This window comes from Kogia breviceps, chromosome 4, assembly GCF_026419965.1.
Source record: "Kogia breviceps isolate mKogBre1 chromosome 4, mKogBre1 haplotype 1, whole genome shotgun sequence".
NCBI classification, from domain to species: domain Eukaryota; kingdom Metazoa; phylum Chordata; class Mammalia; order Artiodactyla; family Physeteridae; genus Kogia; species Kogia breviceps.
In genome coordinates, this window is record NC_081313.1 from 36497120 (window position 1) to 36509737 (window position 12618).

The window sequence follows — 12618 nt, forward strand, 5'->3', positions numbered from 1 at the left end:
GTAGTTCTATTTTTTGTTATTAAAAATAGATAAATTCTCCATGTTCACACATTTTTATATAAATACTTTATGAATCAATTACCTTTCAGTCTTTGTTTAAAAATAAAAATTACTTATTTGTAATCTATTATTTGAGTAGGTAAACAAATAAACAGAGCATATTTTTAAAATATAGCCTTTTTGTATAAAGATATGTAAAAACAGACCTTTATATCTTCTTAGTAATTTCTTATCATGTTGTGGAAAATAGCCTATCATTACTCCATAATATAATAATTTTTCTTTTTGTGAAAAGCACTTTTTAATCCTGCAACTTGTATGATAAAATATCACTTATATTTACTAATTTAGGGTTTTAGAATATATCTTACATTTATATATTACTTGTTACAAAAACTCACATTTAGATTATACTTTAGATGTTATCTTTAACACGCTACCTTAATTGAGGTCATCAGCATTCCTACATAATGTACTTGATATTACAATATGAATATTTTATGCTGTAATTTGAAATTCTCTGAGCCATCAATTCATAGGAATTTGTTTATATGCATTAATGTGGTTCAGTGATCTGTGTCTCTCCCTGGCTATTTGTTTATTGGAAGAGAAGAAGGACGATGGAAGATAAATAACTTTTTTTTTCCACATTTGTTTCCTCACAAAGATTTAATCACAAATTCAACTGTAAAGCAATTCAGTCAGTTCCCTAAATCAGAAATGAATGGTTGCTTTTGGTATAAAGTTATACTCAGATAATTTAATGACTTGCTCATATATGCTGCTCATTTCTTGTGTAGGAATAAAATCAAGTTGGAAAAAGGAAATAAAATTTCACAATATTGATTATAGTACATGTTGCTTCTTTTTGAAGCCCGTAGTCTTCTTTAGCACATTTTTATTAATTTTAGAGATAGAAATAATTGATAAATTTCTTAATCAATTCAAAGGAATAGTCATTGAGATTAATACTGAAGTCTCTGCATCTCTTGATATGCTTTAGGTAAGCATAAACCTTATGGTTTCTCTTTTTTGCTGAGTGGGTACACAGAAGCTGCTATAATTATGTAGAACCACACCCTTCATATAAAACACACATTCTACAGTCCTTAAACAGAGGTTGTTTAAAGCACATAGCACAAATTTGATTTAGACAAGGTAAGGCATTCTCAAATTATCCAATAGTTTGGGACGACCATGATAAAAACCTGAACTAGATTTATGCACCTAAAATCTGCCTCTGCCTGTCCTTTGCTATTACCACAGGGGATTAGGGATGGGTGAACCCAGCCGTGTTTTGGGTTCATCAAACATCTTGAACTACTTTTCCAATGTTCTGGGTTAGGCAAAACCCAAAATGTGTTTTGCCAAGCACATTTTCTCTTAATTCTTAAACCCAGGAGTATTTTAAGGTAAATTTAATCCATATGCTTCTGATTCATTTACACTAAACTCATCAAAATGTTCTATCTTAAGAGCTATCTAATGTGCAAGAAGCTTTTTGAATATTTTATAAGCCTTTTAAAGTCAAATTCATTGAACTTTTACATTCAGATGGGCCAAGAGCTAGTGAACTCAGAACCTAAAACAATCAAGTTTGGTTGCAAAGTCTAAAATATCAAGGTTTGTGATGGTTCTAAACTTGGCTGTGCATAGCTCAATCCTTGGTAAGAATATATATTAACATTATTTTTGCACAATGTAGACTGTGTAACACAATGAGTAGTGAATAAAATGCAAAATAAGGCATAGAAATATAAAGAAGCCAAGTGACAAATAATTCAAAGCAGACTGAATGTCTGTTCTTTAGCAAGAACCATGCACGAGCTAACATAATGGAGGATGACACTGCATCTGTTTTCATTTTTCTTTCTTTTGGGAAGACTTTCTTCTTTTTGGACTGTATTTAGACTTTTCTACAGTTCTCTTCCATTTCTATCTTTTGGACAGTCACAGAACTTGCAGCTAGCATTGTAGCACTAACATTAAATAAAAGAAAATTATGTTTAATATCATAAAAAGGGCTCATTTTTGTCATGAAAAAGCTAAAATGGATTACTAAATTTATTTCTTAAGACATTATCAAGCTTAGGTTTGCAAAATAACAAACAGGTTGAGATTCATTATGAATTTCACAAATCAAATTCACCATCAAAGCCCCAACTCTTGTAAATTTAGGCTGGATAATACTTACTAAAATTTGTAATAAATAAGAATCCCATTTGATTATATATAGGTAAATTCACTTTGATCTCTTTTGATTATTTCTATATGATTTAGAAGACCAGACTATATTTAAAATTTGTACATAATGATAGGGGCTTAGCTATGTAAATAAGAAAACTAAGTAGTAAAGTAGAATAAGAGAAAGTAGAATAAAAAATTTGCATGGAGAAATAATTTATAACATGTTAAAAAGCTAAAATCTTGTTCTTACTTTTCAGTTATGAACATTTCTAAAAACTAGACCCAGACATTGAATAAAGTTAAATAAAAATCAATAATAATTTTAGCATAAGCTTTGCACATAAGAAAAATTTAATTTTCCTACTGTTGTTGTCGTCTCAAAAAGCATTTTAGTGGCTTTCCAAATATCTGTTGTAATAAGACACAAATGATAATAAATATCTTTATAATCAGTATCTCAAGCATCCTATATTCTCTTTCAGCACTTTCTCAGAAATGTTGAGGAGTGATATAAATGAACACATCAATGGAGTGCAGAAAAGGTAGGAACAAGTATATTGCAGTGAGATAGAAATTCTTTACTAAAATGACACACTTGAACATTTTTTTTCCCTTTCTCTATATGGCATGTTTTTGTTTAATAATGCCATACTCAGATAATAGTTTTTAAGAGTTAGGGCTTTGGCAGTAGTATATTTTAGTGTTCAACCCTCACCAGCTGGTTAACTTTGAAAATTTTAAAATCTTTTTTTAACCCAAGTTTTCTCCTCTGTAGAATGGGGACAAAAAGCAGGATTCTTAAAATTATTGCAAATGACAATATACATGAAAAGCTTAATATCGAATGAGCTTAAGACCATGTGATAAGTGCCAAATAAATAGTACCTGTAAGATGGACAATCTACTTTTTTTTTTTTTTTTTAACTCTCAGGTATGTATTATCCACTACCAAAAAAGGTAATTAATGCCTATTCCAATTATGCAAGACTTCTTGCTGTGTCAGCTTGGCTAGGTTACAGTCCCCTGTTCTTCAACCAACAACTAACCTAGATGTTTCTATGAAGGTATTTGCTAGATGTGATTAAGATCCACAATCAGTTAGTTGCATTTAGGTAAGAGAAATTATCCTAGATAACCTGAGTGGGTCTGATTCAATCAGTTGAAATGCCTGAAGAGCAGAGCTGAGGTTTCCCTGATGAAAAAGAAATTCTGCCTATGGACAGTAATATTTGACCCTGACCAAGTGTTCCAGCCTGCCTTTTCCGATAGCCTGCCCCATGGATTTTGGATGTGCCCAGCCAGTCCCCACAACTGCATAAGCCAATTCCTTGCAACAAATCTCTGAAAACAGATCTCCTGTTTCTGCTTCTCTGCTTGAAACCTGGCTGTTGCATGAATTTATTCAGCAAATACTTACTAAGGGTTTTCTATATCTCAAATCAAGTATTATTCTAGAAACCAAGGACTCTGTACAGAACAAATTAGATATTTCCCCTGTCATCACTGAACCAACAGAGGATATTTCCTGAGATAAATTATATATAAATAAATATTTAAATTAAAAAAATAAAAAGTGCTTTGAAGTAGAAGAGATAGAACATTATTTTAATATTAGCCTTCTTAGTTTCCATATGGAACCATTTAAAATTTTTTCTAGTGAATTTAAATCATACTTATATCTTAATTCAGCGAGTTTTTTGTTTCTGTGAATCTAGAGTTTCTATTATTTAAATGCAAATGTAGATTTTCTTCTAAGTGGAAAAGGTGTAAAAATTTAAACTTTCTGGGTTTAATGTATTCAGTGAACGAACATTGATTCATTGATTGAGTGCTTCTAGGTACATGAAATTGATGTGAACAAGGCAGGGAAGGGCCATTTTACCTGCATTAGGATCTAATGTGTTACCCAAGTGATTGTCATTGTCATTTTTTTTATTGTATTGTCGTGTAGCTAATATGATATGCTCATTCATGTGACTACAACATAAAAAACTCACACTTTCAGTGGGAAATACTTAATCATTAAATGTCTCTATCAGAATAATTAGAAGATCCTTTAAAAAGTAAAAAGTGGGGCTTCCCTGGTGGCGCAGTGGTTGAGAGTCCGCCTGCCGATGCAGGGGATGCGGGTTCGTGCCCCGGTCCGGGAAGATCCTACATGCCGCGGAGCAGCTGGGCCCGTGAGCCATGGCCGCCAGACCTGCGCGTCCGGAGCCTGTGCTCCGCAACGGGAGAGGCCACAGTAGTGAGAGGCCCGCGTACCGAAAAAAAGTAAAAAGAATTTTCATCATTAAACGTTGAAAATAAGGATTAAAATTTTGAGATCTGGTATGTGTTTCTTATTTAAATCTTGAAGGAATAAACAAACAGATCATCAGTAAACAAATTTGAAGGGGATCCAATCCTTCAAATAGAAAGTGTTACAAATAATTTTTCTATTAAAAACATTATTTTCAATTTTTTCTACACTATTCCAATATCACAGGCAAATTAGCCTTTAAATCATGTGTGCTTAAATTCACAAAAGTTTATTACAGTTTCTCATTTATAATTTCACAAAATTTTCCAGAAATTAGCAATTTGATTGGAAAAAAATGAAATGGTTTCCCTTTTCTTTGATTGTCTGTGAACACACAGCTCTTGCCCCCGTGAGCAATCAAGAGCACCATTTTACATGCCTGCTTAAATTTCAAATTGCCAAGCCCTTTAGTGGCCGAGCCCTAGCCTAGAATTTGATCAGATATTAATCAGACTTAAAAAATAAGAGCTTTTGGGCTTCCCTGGTGGCGCAGTGGTTGAGAGTCCGCCTGCTGATGCAGGGGACACGGGTTCGTGCCCTGGTCTGGGAAGATCCCGTGTGCCGCGGAGCGGCTGGGCCTGTGCGTCCGAAGCCTGTGCTCCGCAATGGGAGAGGCCACAACAGTGAAAGGCCCGCATACCACCAAAAAAAAAAAAAAAAAAAACAGCTTTCTTCAATTATAAATGTAAATACTTTCTTACTGAATTGGATGGTTATAAGACAAAATATGATATTTTCATTTTAAAAATAATCGTTTTGGTAACTGGGAAAGCAAGATGTTTGCAAAAGTATTTTAAACATGGATATTTAATTTGAAAATGCTTTTTAAAATATTATAACTTTTCACAAACATGTTTTTTAATTACCCTGAACAGAAAGGAAATGTAATATGGAAATATCCAATTTCTCAGACTTTAGTAATTTCGAAGGTTAAAACATTTGCTATATTGTGAATTTTTTTTTTAAAGAAAAAGACATTTGCTATACAATCAGCAAATGTCAACAGCTTTCTAGGAAGAACATTAAAGGAACAAACTTTTCTACATTAAAGGAACAAATCTTTTCTAGGATTATTCACGTATAATGAAACAATTTAACTATCCTAGAAATTGGAGCCAATACAATTGGTAATTGATGTCATTAAAACTATTGCTTATCGCAGATTTTACCAATAATTGTCATGAATGGGCTGCTGGGACACCAAGAAATCTTAAAGTTGTTATTACTTTTACAACTAGTTTTATATTACAGCCATTCAAATATTTATAAAAATTCAAATATTTGTAATTATATATTATAAATTATGAATTAATTTTATCCCTCATATAGACATTCTTAGCTCCTCTTTACTCCTCTCTCCACTACAATTAGCTCATTTTCTATTTGAGTCATGATGGAACCTATTGCTTTATTGTATGAACCCTCTGAGCCAAAACACTCTTCTCTAATTAGCCTAGTTTCATAGTCTTTTGAAAATGCAAGCACCCACAAATTAATAATGCAGAACTCCTTAGTAATTCTCATGAAAAGGATTTTATGTAAAATTAAGGAAATATTTAAAAGACCAAAGCTCCCAAAGCACCTCATTTAAATGCTATGTAGTTTGCAAAGAGCAATTAAAGTGATTCTACACGTTACTTTCCTTCAGTTTTTCTTCTTTGTAAACGTGTCCAAATAAAACAAATGTTTACACACAACCAAGCAATAGATCAATATGGAGTGAAATAAGGAAGAAAATATTGAAGGAAAATCTGTAAGCAGTTAGAAGACATGGAATTTTGAACCTTAAGCACCGTGGTCCATAATGAACAAATCATGCCAGACCATGATGATAGGCCTGTTTGATAGAGTTGCAAAACTAATTGGATGAAGAGGATGGAATTGACGTCATGTATCTGGGCTTCAGTGAAGCATTTGAAACAGTGGATCATGAACTTTTAGTTGCAAATTAATTATAATTGTTTTGGATGAGAACAGAGTCACATGGATTAGGAACTGGCTAAAAGATCATAAACAAAAATAATAAATGGCAATGAATCCAGCTGAGGATAACTGCAGCAGGTTTTCATAATGGTCAAAGTTTTGTAAATCTCTATTTATTTGTTGCTAAAGACTATTTATCCTCAATAATTTTGAAGTAGAAGTGTTTTCAGAGGTACCCAAAGAAAACAATCAGATCAGAATATGAGTTCATATGAATCAATATCTAATTTAGAATTTATGTTTGACTTCAGTTGACTTTTGAAAATGTTATGTAAAAAAGTAGGAGTGCATAATATTCAGGCAATAACTAGTATCAATAAAACAGAATATTTTAAATATTTTAGGTGTTATTAACTATTATGTCTTACCCCCTTAGTAAAGTAAGTTCAGTAGCACCTCTATTAGAAATGTATCAAAGAAAAAAACTAATCTTTTAATTTTTATAAATAATGCCTGTGATTTCTCTATATTTGTTTAAATTAAATGGATTTTTATAGTAATAGGAGAATAGCATAACAAATTTAAAACGTAATATACACAATGCAAATTATTTTTTAGGTTTTTAAAAAAATTCACAATACAAATTTTTAAAACTGCTAGGAGACTATCAGAAGATAACACTGAAAGTTAGATTCTTCTATGAAAGAAGAAGGAAATTATATATAGATTTTTGTTTTTTAACACCCAAATCGCTTTTATTGGAGGGAGATGGGGGGAACAGGAGTGGGGGAAGGTTCTCCAACTACACAGCTTGTTCATTGGTGCTGATTCCTGAGTCCTGCGGCTTCATCACACAGAGCAGGCAGCTCAGGTGGGCTGGAGAAGGGCTCAATGCACAGGGCTTCAAACGCTTCATCTGCCCGGAAGGCTAGCTCCACAGTGGCTGCGGCCTGAGGCCTTGCTCTCTGGCTGGTGAAGCTACACTCACCCGATGTCTTCCCGACGTCCAGAAGCTGGTGGTCTTTGTACAGCTGCTACTCTTCCAGCGGCTGCTCGAGCTCGATCACATTGCTCTGCTCCTTGACATCTGTGAAGATGGTGGTCTTGTGGCAACGGATCATGAGGAACACCTCCATGGCAGCGGAAGCCTCTCCCTGAGATTTATAATGAAATATGACAGAACAGCTTTTCTGAATTGTGGGCTACGAGAGAATTTTAGAAGTTATGCAATAACGTTTTAAATTGTATGCATTTACCTATATTAGGGGAAAAAGGGATTAAATGACATAAATATTACTTAAAATATATTTGAATTCAAACACGTACGTTATCTCAAGAAAAATATTCAGTGAAAGATGGTACAGTAGTATAAAATATGCCAAAATTCAGGTAATTGGTACACAGAAGACTAATGTTTGGGAAATGTTGTGTTTAAAAAGCCAATATTGTCTTATCCATTGAACCAAAGATAGGTTTAATTACATGAAAGGGTAATGTATTGAGACCGATACTGGCAAGATTCTCAAGGAAAAATAAGATTAAAATGTTAAACAAATAAACAAAAATAAGTTTCATAACATTCTATATAATCCTAAAATGTCCCAGCTCCAGCAGACAGCTCATTTAAGTAAACAATATTCCATTAAATTTTTAGCATCACAGCAAATGAACCTGAAGATTTTACTAAGATTTAACCTACTGAAGTGATAAATTCTGACTTTTTTACCCCTTCCAATTTCTAAACATCAATAGAATGAAATAAAAGTGTATTAAACCTAGAATAGAAAAAAATTATTGTCACCATTAGGTTTACTTTAAATGAAAAGAGTACATTTGCTGCTTGTAACTGAACTCTTAGTTGAATGAAAACTACTGCTCTAAGATTATATCACCACTTATTTTTATTTATAAAACCTAAAAAGATAGAGGCACAAGAGAGCTAGAGTAAAATACACACATTGAGGAAAAGGCAAATTTTAAAATATTTTACCCAAGTAGAAGCAATGGAAACTTTTGGTTTGCACAACAGCCTCCCAAGGGTAAAGGTGGGATTTACATCGCTGGTTGTATTTAAAATTCACCCTGAAGAGCACTGAGGCCAACATTTAAGAGAATTCTCACAGGAGAGATTAGATGACCTGTCATGGCTTCCATTTCATATTTAACATGATTTTGTTGTCCTAATAATTATTCTTTTGGAAAACAATTTGCTGGCAACTTAAGGTTTTAGTTATATCCTTGGGAGTTGTCTGGCTGTGTTCAGCTAGAGTTGAGCTGTCATGTCTAAAATGGCGAAGTTAGGAAAAGGCACACCATGGATCCCAGCCTTTCCTTGAGCATTTCTGATTACGGAGGCAGTGTTAATAATTCTCAGCTTTTGGAAATGAAGAATAAGCACTACATTTCACCTTACAGATGGAATAATAATAATGACATTAACTCTAACGACAAATATCTCCTACTTCACCATAATTATTGGTTTGAATAAGGTCAATGACCCTTGTGTTATCATATTTTTGCTTGAATCATTAGCATATATTTATTGATTCATTAATTCTTCCATTTAGGAAATATTTCCAGTGTCTCCTCTGGTAGTTGTGCTGGATATTGAAAACACAGTAATAAAAAAATACACAACCTTGATGCCACCAAAGGGCATAATCAGGCAAATGAGTAATTATAATAAAAGTAGTGAGTGCTCTGATTAGAAAGTAACAGATGTTTTGGGACTTTATTGGTGGGACACCCAGCTCAGCTATCATGTTGATCGCAGGGGTGATGATAAAAAGTATCTCAGAGCAAATAATACATATGTGTGTATGTGTGTGTGTGTGTGTGTGTGTATATATATATATATATATATATACATATAGCATATATGAACATATACATAATACACATATATGCTACGTATATTATATAACTATGCTATATACACTAGGCAAAGAGTACAGCTTGTCTGGAGGCTCCAAGGTAAGAGAGTATGAAATGTTTAAGGAGACAAAAGATGTTTAATATGCTACAGAGTAGAGTTTGAGAGGAAGATGATAAAAGATGAGGCTAGAAGGACTCCAAATGTTGCCTACTCTACAACTCCAGGGGCCCCATTCACGTAGACTGAGTCACCCAGGTGAAAGAAGTAGTGATTTTAGTTAGGCTAGAAACAGTGAGATGGCAAGAAGTAAAATGAGCGAAGAAATATGTGGGAGGCAAATTAAACAAGACTTAATGACTGGATATGGAGAACAAAAAAAAAGGAGAGAAGATATTTTGCTTTATCAATTGAGGTGTAGATGGTACTGCCTTTAACTAAGATGAGAAACATTGAAGGAAAAATCGATTTCAGGTAAAAAAGCTTTCTTAAGGTGGTTTGAACTTGTTGACTTGGAGGTATGCCTGAGAATTCTAAATGGGTATTTCTTGCAGGCAGTTGGATATGCAGATTTTCAATTCAGAAGAGGAATCTACATTAGATACATGTTTTGAATAGATGATAATTGAAACCATAGGAATTAGAAAAAATTGAGAGGAAGATTAGTCTCTTCTGATTTTGGATAGGATTATAGCTATATAATTCTAGATTTATAATAATTATTGAAGGATATTTACAGGAGTAGATTTTATAATTTACTTTGACAATCCACATTTTAGCTTAACATCCATGCGATTTATTGACTTAATTTTCCAAAATAGTATAGAAATACAGACACTACAAATAAGCAGAGGAAACCAGCCAGTTTTTGTTGTATATATTTATAGTTTCTGCAATGGATATGTAATTATTTTTATAAGCAGAGACAAGTAGATGCTATTGAATGTCTTTCTAAATTATTTAGGGGAATAGATAATAATTGGCTCATTTTTGATAGCTGGAACACTATTTATTTTTAAGAAATTAAATGAAAACATGAGTAAAAATATGGAAATCCTTAATTTATTTAATAAAAATATTGGTATGGCCCTTAAACACTTAGTTGGACAGCTGAAAATATTGATATGGGTTTCTATTCTTCTTTATCAGCTTACCCTATTGTGGAGATAAGAATGAATAATAAAGTACCACACTACTGAGAGAAGGAAAAAAAGCAAAGAAGCCATAATTATGAAGGAGGCTATTTGTATTCTGGGTAAGTGACAATTATTTGCCTATAATTAATCTTCTTTTTGGTACCTTACAAAAATGTGAAGTAAGAATGACTGTAGTAGATACATTTTTCTTTATAACATAGATTGCTATGAACAATATAACACAGTCCTGTGTATTGTTATGAATTTGAAGATGATGATTTATTTTTGATCACTGGCATGTGGTTGTGTATATAGAAATCCAAAACAAGTGAAGCAATCAGTTCATCAATTGGTTATTTTGTTTACATGAAATCAAAAGAGTTAGCTTGACTGATTCCCCCCTCCTTGGATGTTTGGGCATTAAATATGTAACCCAGATGTCAGTTGGGGCCACCTTGTCTTCCTTGAGATCTAGATAAGATTGCCTTGAATCTTGATACCCACCTTGTGGAAGGAGGAAACACTTTTCAAATGTCAGTGAAATCCAGGTAGCTTGAGTTCTTAATGGTTACTCTTCCTCCAGCCTGTGTCTAGGTTTCTATGTTTCCTGTCTCTTTTATCCACCATATCAATCAAGATTTACACTCTGAACTATTTTTTTTCCACAAAACAAAAATGTAGCCCATGCAAATGAAACATTTGTGAGTGTAGAGAACTTTTTGGAAGATTGGGACAAGGGGATTAAGAGGGCAAAGCATTTACACTGCTGTAAGAAGAATGACTCTACATTTAGTACAAGGCTACCTTGATCCCTTCTGTTATCTTTCTTGATGGAAATTTCCATCAGTCCTTCAGCCCCTCTGGAAGTGTGCTCTGGAATAAATTTGTGAATTTATCTATACATTCCAAGATTTAAGTAATAGTATTGTTTATAATAGCAAAAATTGGAAACAAAGTTTCTTATATAAGAGCCTAATTAAATCGATTAGGATAATCCATACAGTGTGACATTGAGCAGTCATTTAAAAATAATGAAAATATGTACACCCTTGGATGGAAGAGTTTCCAAGTGATATTATGAAGTAAAAAAATCAGGGTGCAAAATGATGTCTGTGGCATGTTTCTATTTTTGGCAGTAAATAAATATACTTTGAACTGGAAGAATACACCAAAATTATAATAGCATTTCCTTTTAGGGAGAGGTACTGGGTTAGTGGGAATGACTATTCCTTTCATTTTTATACTTCAGTACTGTTTAATTAAATTCAATTTAAAGCAGGTATGTTAAATTAATTAATAGTGGATTGATTTAAATAAATCCTTTTATTATCTCATTTAGAATAGCTGAGTCACTCCTATATGGTTATGAGAAAAAGAGCTGCTATTAGAATAAAATCCAAAGTTCTTTACACCCTAAGTTCTGGACACCCTGGCCTTCCTGGTGCCTTGCCAACTTGCCGCATCTGTTCCCAAACCAGATCCCTTGCACTTGTTCTTCTCTCTGCTTCCAATTCTCTTTATCTGCTGCATCACCTCATTTGGGTCTTAATTCAAATGTCACCTCTTCAAAGATGCCTTCTGTGACCATCCTATCCATCCTAAGTCCCCTAACCTACCTAGTTATTCTCTGTCTTATTGTCCTATTTGCGTCATGGCACTTATCACTCCCTGAAATTAAGCATATATGTGTGTCTCTGTGTGTGTCTCCCCCACTAGAACATTAACTTTATGAGATCAATGGCTTTATCTGTTTTGTTTGTTGCTATAACTTCAATGCCTGACAGTAAGCACTCAATGAGTGCATGAGTGAATAATAAAGGAATGAATAAGTTAAGGGGTCCACATGTGCCCCCTGGGTCTTATCTTCTATAATCCAGGAGTTTACCAAGAATAGTTTCTTTCCTAAGAGGGACTCAAGTGTCAACTCTTAAATATTACACTTATTTGGTTTTGAGTATTTATCAATTTATACCATGTAATTTAACAGGATTCAAGAATTGGAGCAAGTTTTGATAAACTTGCTGGAATAAATATAAGCATAATTCTAAAAAATTGAACCATCACTAGGTGCTCTACATATGCATTATTTTAGGTAATCCTCCCAATAATCAGATGAGATGGCCCCTATTATGATATTTATCATATTAGAGCTGATTTCAGATTCTCAGAGGACTCATATTCTCATGAATCACTACAGATTT

The 12618-nt window shown here is 33.3% G+C and overlaps 1 long non-coding RNA gene and 1 pseudogene across 1 annotated transcript in view; one reads left to right on the top strand and one right to left on the bottom strand.

The window, feature by feature from the left end:
• The window catches only part of LOC136793992 (uncharacterized), a 564836-nt gene that overhangs the window by 474575 nt on the left and 77643 nt on the right, over positions 1 to 12618 (top strand). Inside the window, exon 3 of the long non-coding RNA XR_010840126.1 lies at positions 10431 to 10536. This is a non-coding gene — a long non-coding RNA (uncharacterized lncRNA). The remainder of the gene's footprint in view (positions 1 to 10430; positions 10537 to 12618) is intronic.
• On the bottom strand, positions 7212 to 7545 carry LOC131754867 (elongin-B pseudogene; annotated as a pseudogene).